Source organism: Lissotriton vulgaris, chromosome 3_1 (genome assembly GCF_964263255.1).
Source record: "Lissotriton vulgaris chromosome 3_1, aLisVul1.2, whole genome shotgun sequence".
NCBI lineage: Eukaryota > Metazoa > Chordata > Amphibia > Caudata > Salamandridae > Lissotriton > Lissotriton vulgaris.
Genome location: NC_141689.1, coordinates 152456349 through 152471860, shown reverse-complemented (window position 1 = coordinate 152471860; position 15512 = coordinate 152456349). Strand labels below are relative to the sequence as shown.

The window sequence follows — 15512 nt, the reverse complement described above, 5'->3', positions numbered from 1 at the left end:
CTTTTTTTTGCCCACCCTTAGCCCCTCCTACCCCTCCCACCCCTCCCTTACACTCTACCCCAGAGCCCACCCCGAGGCCCACTGGGTCCCTCCCCTCTGTACCTACCCGGAAGCCTCCCTCTATCTTCTGCTGCCGCTTTAGGGGCAGCCGACCAGAGAGGAATCCCCAAGAACCCCATCCCTCTGTATTATTCTCATACAAAAAACCCATGACCCGAAAAGAAAAAACAAGAAAAAGAGAGAACGTAAGTGAGAGAGAACAACAACAAAAAAAGTATCCTATTCAATTATGAATAACCGTAACAATCATAGCAAGTTAATCTTATGAATCTTATTTTTTCCCCTTTTTTCCTGTTATTTTCTTGATTAAGTTTTAGAATCCATTTTTGAAAGAAATTGCTCCGCCTCTTTAATATCATGAACAATATGACTGTGTCCGGACTTTATAACTTTGAGGCGAGCAGGTTCCTGGAGATACACCATTGCTCCACGAGACTTAAAGGGGTCTATCAGTTTACGTAAGCCCCATCTTTTGTCCATAGTAACCTTGCTCAGGTCAGATTTTACAAAGAAAGTTACATTGTCGATTGTCACGGGGGTGCTTGGTCTAGCTTTAATTGACACTGCTTGTCGCAGCAGGTAGTTGCCGAAGTAGATTAAAAATGGCCGTGGATATTTACTCTCTTGAGATCTGGGAATAATGGGGAGTCTGTGTACCCGCTGAAGCTGAGAATCCCAGTCCCAATCGGACAGATCCGGGAATGCCCTCTGTAGTGTTTTTACCATGTAAGTCCTTGCATCTGTTCCCTCCGATCCTTCAGGTATCCCAAAAAGTCTCAGATTCTGCCTCCTCTGCCTGTTTTCCAAGTCCTCCACTTTTTTCTGCAGAGCCCCTATTTCTTCGTTATGTCGGTCTGATGTAACCGTGGTAGGGACTAAAGTTTCCTCTACTTCAACAACTCTTTGCTGCAATTCCTCAATTTCTTTTGTTACCCCGCTCAATTTATTAGTAACTTCCCGGATGTATGGCGCTCAAAATATCCTAATATAGCCGGGTCAACATACTATTCAGCGCCCCACAGATCTTGTTCTCGAATCGATATGGTGTGGGCAACGGATCAAATTGTGGAAAATTGTAATATGGAATTATGCCCGAGGGTTACATCAGACCACAAACCGATATTATTAGAATTTGAAATTATCGTTCAGAGACTGGTAGCACGAGTATTTACTTTTCCAAGATACTTATTTATAGATTCTCATTTTGTCTCATTATTAAAAGAACATATTAAAGAATATATAGAGCTGAATGTCAACACGGCTACGATTAATACAGTTTGGGACGCTTGTAAGTGTAGCATAAGGGGCTTTGCTCAAAAAGGGAGATTTTACCACTCTCCAAAAAGCCTCACTATTTCTATCTATGGAGCTTTCATGCAATTGATCACACAGGGACCAATTGCATCAACTGGGTCAATGACAGTTCATAATTCCGCTAGGTTTTCAACTAACATTTTAGTGGATGGAGAGCCATGGTGTCACTTAGATATGGGATCCCCAGTTGCTCATGCACAGCCATGTTCGAAGTTCCAATTGGCACAGCCAATAAACGCTTCTTGAACGTGTTCTTGGCCACTTGCAAATCTTCCATAGCTGCGTGCCCCCATATTTCACTGCCATTAGAAGCCATCACAACACATTTATCCTGGTATATCTTTAAAAGTGCTGCTATAGGTCTTTTGCCTAATTTAGTAGCAAAATTAAAGATGGCCGCGTTTGCCCGCACTAAGTCCACCCCTCTTTGTCTGTTTTAGTGGGCACCAATTCTGGTGTTCATCCAGGGTGACTCCCAAGTATGAGAAAACCTCAGTGCAAGGAACCTTTGTGGTACCTACCCTGAACTGGAAAGTCTTTTTTGTATGGAGGCCTCCACCACGAAGGATTTCGAATCATTAATAGATCCCGATCCCTCATGAAGGCAGAAAATGAATCAAGCAGGGTTTGAAGCCCCCTGCCGGTCCTAGATATAAGAACTGCATCATCCGCATTTAATACAACATGCAGACCATGAAGGCCTACCTGCGGATAATTAACCCATGTGGCTTATAATACATTGTCTAGGTCGTTGATATATAAATTAAACAAAAAGGAGGCCAAAATACATCCCTGTTGGACACCTCGCTTAATGGCCAAACTGCAGGAGACTCTTAGGTCCTATGAAAATCTAACCGTCGCCCTGGTTGCTTGGTGAAGATTTTCTGAAAAAAAGAGACAATGTTATCATCTACCCCAATAGCAAGCATGGACCGCCAAAGTTTGCCCCTGTTCACGCGATCAAACGCAGAAGACAAATCCATGAATGCTAAAAAGTGCTGGAGCAAGCAACTGTGTATTTGTTCAGGATCATGGACATGTTAAGACATTGGGCCATAGGTGACCTTCCAGGGCGGAACTACTGAATATCTGCTAAAATGGAATGTTCCTATGTCCAAGTTGTCAATCTATCCAAAAGCACTCGACCCACCACCTTGACCACCGAGTCTAACAGGGAAATTGGTCTATAACAGTGAGTGTTATCACGGTTGCCTTTTTTAAAAACTGGCACTATAGTTGAGGTTGCCAAAGAATTTAGGACAGCCGGATCTTGCTGCTGCATTCAAAACTGCAGCAAGAACCGGCGCCCAAATAGTTGGATTTGATTTAAAAAGGTCAGCAAATAATATTGGTGGGGAAACGTACAGAGCGTCATATATATATTATGCATGAATAGTCCGTTCTTGATACGCCAAAGTCTCACATTCGAACGGCGTGGAAAACAGAACACAGCACATCCAATTGGGTCCTTCATGGCAGGTTTATTCGAGTTTTTGAGTCATAACACCAAGTGCACCAGCAGTGTCTGTATATATATATATATATATATCCCAACACCTCGTTGCACCTCCATTTATAAAAAAAATATATATATATATATATATATATATATATATATATATACATATATATACACACACAAAAAAAACACAAGGTTGAAGTGACTTTATAGTTAGGTTAGGTTAAAGTTTCAGTGCCAACTCAGAAAACATTGAAATTCACAATTATCACCTTTAACTATTACTCATGCCCTAAGGTAACTATAACTTGTGCCCCAACATGTGACCCGGCCCTGCATCCAACCCACCCACAAGCAGGGATCACACAGTCCCCTCCCCAAGCCCCTATTGGCCCCCGTGAACTTGTGGCGCTTTGTTTTTATAAAAGGGTGTGTGCGTGCCCCACTCTCCAAGCCACTGTTGAGCTTGGATCCCATCTCCAGGGCCAAAAGGTATATTCTTTTTATTACTTCCTTTAAGGAAAATGGGATGCAGTAAAAAAAAGATTGCCTTCTTATTTAATATATATATATATATATATATATATATATATATATATATATATATATATATATATATTAAATAAGAAGGCAATCTTTATATATATATATATATATATATATATATATATATATATATATATATATATATATATATATATAATAATCCTGAAGCTCTGCACTTCCATGCACGCTGGCGAACAGAGACACAAACCCAGCGATGTGAGGCCAGATGTTGTTTATTTGTAAGAACCTCGAACCTGACGCGTTGAAGTGCTAACACCATGTGATTACTAAACATAAACAAAACACTGGCAATCTTATTTGAGAGCACTTGCGAGTCTGTTTTCCAAACATTTAAAATTCGTTTCAAAATCCAGCCGCTCCTGGGACCCTATTATAAAGACATAAGTTAAAAAAGATTCCTGCATAAATGCGCAAATAAATATAGCGATATTGCATTGTGAATTCAATTTGAAACAGCAAAAAAAGTCAAGTTTACCAGCAAAGGAAATAAAGGACAAGAGCAAGGTGCAAGATACAATCCAAACACTGAAACCAGCGAACTGCAGAGTTCATCAGATGTGGACTCACTGGTGATTGAGGTCTCTTCAGATGGAGGCAGCAGCCTTGGAGATCAAGCACATGGCAGAGTGTTGAATCTTGGAGAGGAGGTAGATTTTTTTAGCGTCAGACTGCCGCCAGACCCTAAGACCAAGAAAACCAAAGAAGAAAGGAGAGAACATTCAAGAGAAGGGAAAGGCGCAAAATGCGGAAACTCAAAAGTACAGAAAAAAACGTACTGGCTCAGAAAGTGAAATTGGATGAGAACACAATTGTCAACCTGTCCACAATCACTCTCACAGAGGCGGAAAAACAACTATTAGCTTTAGGGCTATCTTTCTGCCCTATTAGTGATTTTAACTATACTCGCACCAGAGTGGACATTTTTTGCTTGATCCGCAAACTAAAATTGAAGAAATTCTTGTCCACCAGAAGAAGGCTTGAAGGAAGTACAATCGGTTGAGAATACCAGCAGTACTAGCAGGGAACTCCAAAATAGAGATGTCTCTGCACTTTTGACACTGCACAATTTGATTGAAGAACTGCCTACTCAGGTCCCTAATAGTACAGATATGTTGCCAACGCAAGACAGACTGTTCACGGCACATATCCAGCAACGTGGAGCGTGCATCAGCCCTTTCAAGCCAAAATCCCAGTTTATCCTGATGATGCCAAAGGATGCCATTGATATTTTTCATGAGGTTGTCACGGATGAAATTAAAAAACTACATCACCAGATCAAACATAGAAGACATCAAAAAAGTAGTCAAGAAATACAGTACTCTAAGCTCATGAAAAAACTGAGTGAAAATCCTGAAATAGTAATTACCAAATCAGATAAGGGAGGCAACATTGTCATCTGGCCTCAAAAGGATTACAAAACAGAAGCTCAAAGACATCTCGAGGACCAATCTTGCTATGAAAGAGTAAATATGAAAAAATATCACACAGCCAAAAACAACCGAAAAACAAAGCTGTCACAATGGAAATTTCCGACATGTAGAACATCCAATAATGCCTAGGTTTTATCTAATACCAAAAGTTCACAGAAAAGTTACCCCAGTCCCAGGCAGACCCATCATCTCGGCCATTGGAAGTGTAGGGGAACATGTAACGCAGTATGTGGACTTCTTCTTGCAAGATTTGGTAAAACAACTACCTACTTTTATAAAGGACCCCGGGGATCTATTGAACAAACTGATGGATGTACAATGGGTAGGATTTGCTGTTTATAGCGTTATACATCGAATCCTTCTATACAAGTGTAGAACAAGAAACAGGCCTGAATGCCTTGAAACATTTTCTGGATACAAGACCGCTGGACTGTTACATCCATAACAAAATGCTTTTAGATCTTGTGACTTGGTGTCTTTATAACAATTTCTTTTTATTTTGTAATGATGTGTACTTACATAGAGGGGTGTGGTGATGGGGGCCTGTTTCTCCCCCAGCAATGCATGCTTGGATGTAGGCTGGTGGGAGGATCAGGTCCTGAAGCGCGCATTCCATTCTAATTACTGTAACCATGTTACATTGATGATGTTCTTATTATTTGGAGGGGTGATGAGAAGAGTGCCATGGATTACCACGTTCTCAACTATTGTTTTTAACTCACTTTTTCCTTGGGGTACTTGCACCGTGCACGCACCTTTAAAAAACAAACATATTTCTGGCCTTTAGGGCTCCTTCAGGGACCCTCTGAGAAGGCCTAGGGGGTCAGGGAGTCTCTTCACTGCCTCCTTTACCACGTTCTCCACTATTATTTTTTACTCACTTTTGCCTTGGGGTGGTTGCACCGTGCGCGCACCTCGCGATTATTTTACAAAATAAAAAACCTTTTTTTGGCCTTTAGAGGTCTTTCAGGGACCCCCTGAGAAGGCCTAGTGGGTCAGGGAGGCTCTTCACTGCCTCCTTTACCAGGTTCTCCACTATTCTTTTTAACACACTTTTACTTCGGGGTGCGTGCACCGTGCGCGCACCTCACGATATTTTAATAAAAATAAAATTGGTTTTTCTGCCCATCAGAATCTTTCAGGGACCCCCTGAGTAATCCTAGGGGGTCAGGGAGTGTCAGCCCTGCCCTCTTTTTGTATTTTGAAACTTTTTGCGAAATCAGGCAAAAACGCCATTTTGAAGGGGCCTTCGGGGGTCCTTCAGGGACCCTCTGAGAAGGCCTAGGGGGTCAGGGAGACTCTACCCTGCCTCCTTTACCACCTTCTCCGCTTTCATTTTTCACTCTCTCCTGAAACTACACAAAATGGCGGCTATAGGGTGCGAGCACCTTGCGCGCATTTCCCGTTTAAAAAAATAATATATATATAATTTTTTATCCTTCAGGGGTCCTGCAGGGACCCCCTGAGAAGGCCTAGGGGGTCAGGGAGACTCTACCCTGCCCCCTTTGCACACTTTCCACTTTTGGCCTCTGCCTCGGACAAAAAATGGCGGCCAACACTTCCTGATTTCATCCGAATGGAATGTTGACAGACGTCTAACAGCACATCAGAATTCTGCTCGCGCACACCTGGTGCGCGCACGGTGCACGCTTATAGATATATATATTTTTTCAAATTCGATTTTCTTAACAACTACTGGAGGGATTTACACCATTTAAGCAAAAGGGCGATCTGCAAACCCAACTCTACCTCTCTACCAAATTTGGTGTAATTCCGTTTAGCCGTTCGGGCTGTAGCCCTGTCTAATCGTCCTATAGAAAATAACATGGGGAGAACACGTTTTGGGACCCTCCTTTTTTCTCAGCCCCCACTTGATGAATCCCCCCAAAACTTTCAGGGAAGTATCGGAGCGGAGCGGGCCATCTTCTTTGAGAAATTCCATTAGATTCATCAACCGTCGCCAAAGATATACCCAATATAATGTTGCGGATTTACTATGGATACTAGGTCCTAACTAAATATACCTACTGGCGACCGCCAGTAGGTAATACATATATCTATCTATCTATCTATCTATCTATCTATCTATCTATCTATCTATCTATCTATCTATCTATCTATCTATCTATCTATCTTTATATATAGAGATCTCTACCATATGGCTCCCTCCTTTCCCATGTAGGCGCTGCTAGATGCGGTCGCGTCACTCCCGCAGTTGAGCCCAACTGCTTAATATTTCAACAGAATTCTCCCCCTCAAGGAAAGAATGGCGGAGTCGCAGTTCAAACAAAGTCCAGCACCACGCTGCAAATAGTTTACTTCAAGTGATTTATTAATCCATGGGGTCAAAAGCAAAAAAAACAACGCGTTTCGACAGCGTCCGCTGTCTTGATCACGGTCAGTTTGCGTGTGTGTGCTCACATATTTTGAAACATTTCCTGAAACCAAGATTCACGCCCTCTGTAGGTGTCATAATTTGCATTATGGGATTTGTAGTGTTTTAAATCATTTCAACAATCATAGGCATTTATATTAACTGAAAAAACCATAGGTTATAGACCATATATAGTTAGGAATTAGCATTTACAAAACCTTAATTTACTCGCACAAAACCATAGAAATTCGCATATATAGTTAGTTGCAATAACTATATATCGCGCACCCGCAATCCACTGCTGATGATGTCACATATTACATCATTCATGACATGGTCAGTGACATCACTGATGACATCACTGATGACATCTCAAATGACAACACGGGTAAAATCAGGCTCCCCAAATGACCATTGCCCTCCTTCGGTGTTGCGAGACATCTGTCTAAAATTTCCTGAGTGTATATTACCCCTGCTGAACAGATCTCTCTCCAGTGGCACGGTTCCCAGCTCCTTCAAGGAGGCCATTCTCGTGCCCCTTTTGAAGAAGCCTGGCGTGGACCCTACAGAACTCACCAATTATCGGCCAATATCTCTGTTGCCCTACCTGTCTAAACTTATCGAAACTCACGTCACTAGATGTCTCTCTAATTTCATCGAGAGTTCACACTTCCTTGAACCCAATCAGGCGGGCTTTAGACCGGCCCACTCCACGGAAGCTGTAATCCTGGCTGTTCTGGACACCCTGAGGAGGAATGCTGATGCGGGAAGCCCTCAGGCCCTGGTACTTCTGGATCTATCTGCCGCGTTCGACACGGTGGATCACAACATCCTTCTCCACCGTGTCGAACAGGCTGGCATCCAGGGCCTCGCTCTTGGGTGGGTGGAGTCATTTCTTACCGGCAGAACCCAAGCCGTTCGTTTGGGATCATTCATTGCGTCCAAAACCCCCATCACCTGTGGTGTCCCCCAAGGTTCCTCTCTTTCCCCTTTATTATTTAATTTGTACCTCCGCCCCCTCATTCACTCACTTCAAAGCTGGGACGCTACAGTTTTCAACTATGCGGACGATCTACAGATCGTCCTTCCGCTTCACTCCCCACAAGCTGTCAATAATTTTCACTCTATTATGACCCACATTCAGCAGTGGATGAATCACAACCAACTAAAACTTAATCCTGGGAAGACTGAGCTCCTTCTCCCTGGTTCCAGTGCTGCTTACTGGGGTCCGCAGTTCTGGCCCATTGAGCTTGGCCCCCCTCCTGCTCCGGCCAAGACGGTGAAGAGCCTTGGAGTGACAATCGATGCCGAGCTCTCGCTTAAAGCCCAAGTAGGTGCCACGATCTCTTCATGTATGTTCCAGCTCCGAAAGATCCGGAAGATCAGGCACCTACTACCACATGCGGCACTGGCCCAGGTTGTCATGTCCCTGGTTCTTTCCCGCCTGGACTTTTCTAATTCCCTTTATCACGGACTCCCATGTTCTCTTGTGGGCCGTCTCCAGGTTGTGCAGAACCAGGCAGCCCGTCTTATTTTCAAAGTCCCAAAATGGCAGTCTGCGAAGCCCTTGCTTCATAAACTCCATTGGCTGCCAGTAGAACGGAGGGCGGCCTTTAAGTTGGGCTGTCTTACGTTCAAATCCCTCCATTGCACCAGTCCTGCCTTTCTTAACTCACTGATCACTCCGTACCAACCTGCACGTAACCTTCGGTCAGCTCATCATCACCTACTTGTCACTCCGAAAGTCAAAACCAGCAAGGTTGGGGGCCGTCGCTTTGCCCACCTTGCACCTAAATTCTGGAATTCTCTTCCAATAGTCATTAAATCTAATGGTTCCTTACTCCAATTCAGGAAGCTTTTAAAAACTTTTCTGTTCTCCAGCACCGGTTAGTTTCTGCCTTGGGATTCTGTCTTTGTTTTGTCAGTTAGCGCCAAGAAACCTCTGGTGTTAGTGCGCTTAAGAAGTTTCACTTAACATAACATAACATAACACTGATGACATCTCAAATGACATCACTGATGACATTACTGATGACATCTCAAATGACATCACTGATGAAATCACTGATAACATCTCATTTGACATTACTGATCACATCACTGATGACATCATTCATGTGATAATACGATGAAGCTCTTCAGACTCTAATATAACCTTAGATCCACTCAGTGTAAACAGACACTCACAGACTGTCACTCATCCATGGAGTTACTCACACACCTAGTCAGTCATGCAAAGTATCAATCACACCTCCATTTCCTCAACTATACAGTTATACACACCTTGCTAATTCAAACATATTCTGACACATATTTACTCTCTTATACAATCTCTCATACAAGTTCACAATGATTCATAAAGCCACTCTCACATTCACTGGCTCTTATGCTCAGTTATTTATATATGTCAACTCTCACATGGACTGTGTTTTACATATGTACTTACTTTGACATGTAGCACTGAGATATCCATTCACTCACCAATACACTCATGCACACAGTCAACCGCCCATGCAGCTGTTTCCACATGCACTTTTGAACCCATACATCTAGTGAATCAACTGCTCACACATCTTTGCACAGAGTCATACACCTCCGAGCCACTCATACACATACTCAGTCTCCCATACAAATACTTGGGCAACCAATGAATATCCCATATAGTTACTCATATAGCTACTGATTAACACATTCAGCAGTTTACAGAACAACAGACATAATGATGCACAAATTAAGACAGTTTAGTCACTAACCCATGCACTCAGTGAGACACATTTAATCACTCTCTCATACAGTCAGTCATGCACCTACTAAATTCTTCATCCAGACACTTATACATCCACTCATTCTTCAATATGTAAGACATATTTAAACACACAGTCACTGGATGATGTCATCAGTGATGTCATCAGTGATGTCACTGACCATGTCATGAATTATGTAATATGTGACATCATCAGCAGTGGATTGCGGGTGCGCGATATATAGTTATTGCAACTAACTATATATGCGAATTTCTATGGTTTTGTGCGAGTAAATTAAGGTTTTGTAAATGCTAATTCCTAACTATATATGGTCTATAACCTATGGTTTTTTCAGTGAATATATATATATATATAAAATTTCAATTTCATCAAGTGCTATTAAAGCAATGCGCACTCAGAAGCAGGTTGCTTTTAAGATTTTTCTTTATTCCCAAAATACGCTACGCGTTTCGACCCCAAAGTGTGTCTTGGTCACACGGTAAACTCCAAAAGAAACGGCAGGTTTAAATAAACATAAACAAGGGGATTTGACATGTTTGATTAAAGTCACCTGATTTTCAGTGCAATTAGATCCGCCATTGCATAGTGGTGAAATACATCGTTTTAAGCATGAAAAAGCACAAAAAAGCAATTTAAAGCATTGTTTCTTGTCCGTATTAACAGTTATTACTGATTTACTAAAACATAATTCGTAAACTCGCAATAATTCATTTAATTTTGCTGATTGTATTCTATTTTTGGTTAGCTTCTTACTAAGCCCTTTACTCCATGCCATGTTGTACCACCAAATGATTCACATATTTCAAACCTTTGTTAAACATGTTTGAGACTAGAGTAAAATAACATATTTAGCATTTGTGTTTGTATTTGCATTCTCTCTGCTTTTTTATGCTTTTTTATGCTTAAAACGATTTTTTAAAATGTTTTGAAAAAATGTGTGTGGCTGATGAAAGGGATTTATATATTTTTTGACCATTTTGAAATTTATAAGTTATTTTCTAAATTGATTTTCGCATGTCAAAAAAAAAAAATCCACCGAAAGGGGGAAGGGCATGCGGCCCACAATGTGAGGTGCCCTGGTCAAGAGGAGTGATGTAGGCCAACCTGAGGTATGGAAAAGAGGCCCCAAAAAAACCAAAACTGGTTCTCTGCGATGCAATTGCACATACATTTAAAAAAAAGTTCTCTCTCATGGCTGCCCTTTTGTGAACAGCAAAAAAGGGGTGATTTTGTGCTAAAAATCATGATCTTCCCCAAAATATGTAAGATGTGGAAAAATCCGAAAACCATTTTTACAGATTAAAAAAACAAGAGAAAAAAATCCAAGCTACAGCCAAAGGGTGTGCGAAACAGGGATTGACTGCTTGCACTGGCAAACAGCCATGGGCTGGCACCCATGACCAGGTTTGTTATCTTCAGGCCCTGTGGCCAACCCCTCAGCTCAAGGTCAAGGACTTCACGTCTTGTGAGTCGTGACACTTCCCCACGTACAACAATGGTAATAAATAGCATATTACAATCTGCACAGCTGCATGTATAATTCTGGAGGGATGTTTAGTCAATATGCTTCCTGTAGGTCATATCAGCTTGAGCTGTTCTAAAGAGGGCTAGGAGGCTAAATGAAAGAAGGATGGGGCTTGTGGAATGATGGTATAAGTACTGGTGTGACAGTGGTATTGTGGCTAGTATTTGCTGACTCTTCACTTGTTCTAAAAATGGAAAATCAAGCATACAGTAATGATGTAAATGAGCTGGCGTCAAAATTGAAATATATTCCTTTGTGGTGACAGGAACCATCATTTTGGTCAAATCATAATCATGAGTATAGAAATGTTTTCACCTGTATGAATGTTGCTATAGCCCATCAGAAGAGGGGGTGAGGGGGTGGGGGGTTTAGTAGAGTTATTATTCCCCATGCCCCGTCCCTTCCTATGTCCTGTGCTTCTTCTGGAAACTGAGCTCTCATGCAATATTCATTTATACATTGTAAATCAGACCTGCTCTAATCATTATTAGAACATTAGAATGTTGGGAGTTCCATTGAAGACAATGGAGTGCTCCGGGCTTCTAATGGCCCGGAGCTCCAACATTTTAATGTTGTAGTTCATACTTGTTGCTGTGAACAAAGGCCTCATGGAGCTGTGTTGATTTCAATCCCCTTTGTTTTATTTGTTAGAACATTCTGCCCTGTAGTGGTGGAATGTTCTAATAGCCTTAGAGCCCTCAGTAGCTGGGCTGTACTGGCATTAAAGTCCCGCTCCCTTGTGTAAGGCCCTTGCCTTTGACTTGGGCCTTTACCTCTGGAGCAGGCCTTTAATAGCCGGTATAGCCTGCTATGGCGGGCTATAGGGCCATATTAATGGGGCATCAAACAAGGCATACTAGTAGATGGTACCAGATGCTGTGAGCTTGCTGATTCGGTCCCACTGAAACATCTGACATGCATGACCACTGCGTAACACCACAACATTCCTGTGAGACACCATGGCGTTTCTGCCACTCATCTTATTGTTTCTTCACCAAATTGGTGAAATGTCGTCTGGCAAAACTTTATGGGCTCTCTTGCCAAACTGGATTTTGTAGTTCATAAAGTAATAGCAGAGTAGTACTACACACATACTACAAAAGTTAATTTTCAAATCTAGAGCTGGAGACCTGCAAAAACGCATAGGTATATGTTTTCGTTGTAACTGTGGGAGGGACAAACGGGAGTCGATGGAAAATGGGGAATGCTTACTACTAAATGTAAGTGATGCAGTGCTACTCCGGAAATAATTCCAAACACCATAACACCTTTCCCTGAAGTACAAAATCATACATATACTCGACAGTGGGGCCCATGACACCGGGAGTCACTTCATGGATTGGTGAAATTCAAAGGAGAGCTGCTGTATCATAGTGGAGTGTCTAAACTAAAACTGGATATTTATACTATTTACACCTGCAGTTTAAATGAGCTTACCATGGTTTTCATTTAATAAAACATTTATTTAGACACGCCACCGCTAAGGTTGACGGATCTGCTAATAAAATATTAAGGTAGAAAAACTCAAGACCAGCTTAATTCTCCATTTATCTAATTTTTATTAAGAGCAAATTCAGCATGTCTAAAGAGTTATTCACTTAATTTATTTTCTTTATTCAAAAACAACAATTTAAAGGAATAAAAATGTATTTTGGACAATTAATTTCATTTATTTCAGAAATTCAGAAATAGACATTTATTTTAATTTAGAAATGCAAGTATTAGCAAAAGACAGATAGTTCCCAAATTCATTTTCTCCTACAACCCTAACTTTCCTGACTAATAACCTCACCTAAGGTTCAGATCTCATTCAGAAGAAATAGAAAATTATTCAAAGTCTTGCATCCCAGGAAAATCAGCATTCTGACAGCATCTCTTGAGGAAATCGAAAAAAAGTTTTTTCCTCAGTAAAATCAGCTCTTTTTATACCTTTTTCGCTCGCTCTATCTAACTAATAAAGTAACTTTCAACTTAAACTCAAGTTCTGATTGGACAATTTGGGGTGGATGAGCATCATCACCTCATTATAATATTATTTGTTCCTTCCGTCCACTAGTTTCTAATGGGTCCATTGTTTTAGACAAAGTCCGGCCTAGTTCTGATCTCCATTTGTAACTTCACAAGAATTTCTCACGTTCTGAACCATTGTGCTCATCATCTTGGCAGCCATCTATACTTCCAGGCCACATCGTCCTTGAACTGCCTTTACTCCAGGCACAAGCAGCTCGCATTCGAACTCGTACTTGGGCTCGCGCATGCTCAGTTTATATTCTATTCGCAGTTGAACAAGTCAGCCATCTTTTCACTAGGCCTCACAGGCCAGAATGGGAACTATCATAGAAACAAACACTTACGAACGTTAATTTAAGAATTTTAGCCTTTCTGTTTACCTTTACCCTTTCTAAGGTTTTCCCTATTAGTAGTTACCTAGTAAAATAGCCACATTTAAGCATAATATACTCACTTTTCCTCGTGTTTTGCCAAAAATTACGTAAACAAAAGTACATTTATGCCGCATTCCATTATCTCAAAGCTGCTTATTAATTTAAGACATGACAGAATCACAAAATTAGTTAAATATGATTGCAACATAAGCATAATTAGTTCCCACGTATGTCTGTGTAGGTGCAATTTTTATTCTAAGTTGGTTAGTGTCACACATCATTCAATTAGTTCAAATTATGATTATGGAAGTGTGATTTTACAAGGGGTACAGAAAATTTTGTTTCTCCACCTTGCTCCATCAACTCCCCCCTTTGGTGATTTATCACCAAATATCTCCCAAATTTTTCCCAAAATTTAACAAAACATGTTTCAAATTCTTCTGATTAGTATAGATTTATACTCTAGTATCTTTTTCTCTAGTCTCTTTAAAGACTTTTTCTCGGAATTCCTCCATTTCTATTTCACCTTTTTCTCTTCCTCTTACTCGTGTCTCTTGGATCATCTTTTTTTAATTACTTTCTAACATTTCTTCTCTTTCTGTATATGCAACATAATCTCATCATTAAAACCACTAATACTATTACTGTTACTGGAATTAATATTTTACCTATAATCGGACTACCTATTTCTTGAAACCAATGTTTAACTGCTGTAAAACTTCTTCCAAGTTGTTCAAGAATACCATCAACCTCCAGTGGTTCAATTTCTCTATGCAACTCTGTTATATTTGTAATATACTTTTCAATGTTTTGACTTTTATCTGGAATGTAGGTGCAGCAATGCTGTACCTTCAAAATTCCACAAACTCCTCCTTCTTTTGCTAATATTTTATCAAGAGCAAGATGATTTTGCATTACCATATTCCTCATAGCAATCTTTTCAGTGTTTACCATTAAGAATCCACCTGCTGTGTCTGTTGACAAACGCTCTACTATTGTTGACAATCTTCGAATTCGATTTGCATTAAAAGATATTCCCACTGCTGGTATCAGTGCTCCAAAAACATAACCTATTATTTCTATAACACTCTCCCTTTTTGTACGACTTAAAGGTTTACCTATTTCATGGATGCCATTAGTACCTCTATCTACATGAAAGATTTTAGGAAAGACCAAACCCAGGTAGCAAGTCCCATACCAGTGGTCAGGTATTCTATAATAAGCCTTGTTTCCGCAAATGAAGTAAATACCAGGAAAAACTGGATCATTTCCCCCTTTATATCCCCAACCCCCTAAAATTCTATAAGTGTCTTTACATGGACTTGCTCCCACAAAATAATTGTTGTACACAGTGTTGTCTCTCCTAATCCAAAATTTCCCTAACAATGGAGTGTCTATATTTATTGCTATGTTCACATTTCTTTCATCAATATTCTCATCATTGAATGTCCAATATTTTGATTTCTCATGCTTTACCTTTTCTTTTCGCTTATAAGCAATTCGCCTTTCCTCAACCATATCTAAAAATGTCTTTTCTTCCACTCTCATTTTTCATGTCAGATTATTTTTAAACGCATAAACTCAATTCATCTATTTCTAAAAAATATTCTCCCATAACTGTGGCTGGCTTTTTC

General features: G+C 40.6%; 1 protein-coding gene across 3 annotated transcripts in view; it reads left to right on the top strand.

The window, feature by feature from the left end:
• The window catches only part of LOC147726133 (phospholipid-transporting ATPase ID-like), a 795656-nt gene that overhangs the window by 523973 nt on the left and 256171 nt on the right, over positions 1 to 15512 (top strand). The window lies entirely within an intron of this gene.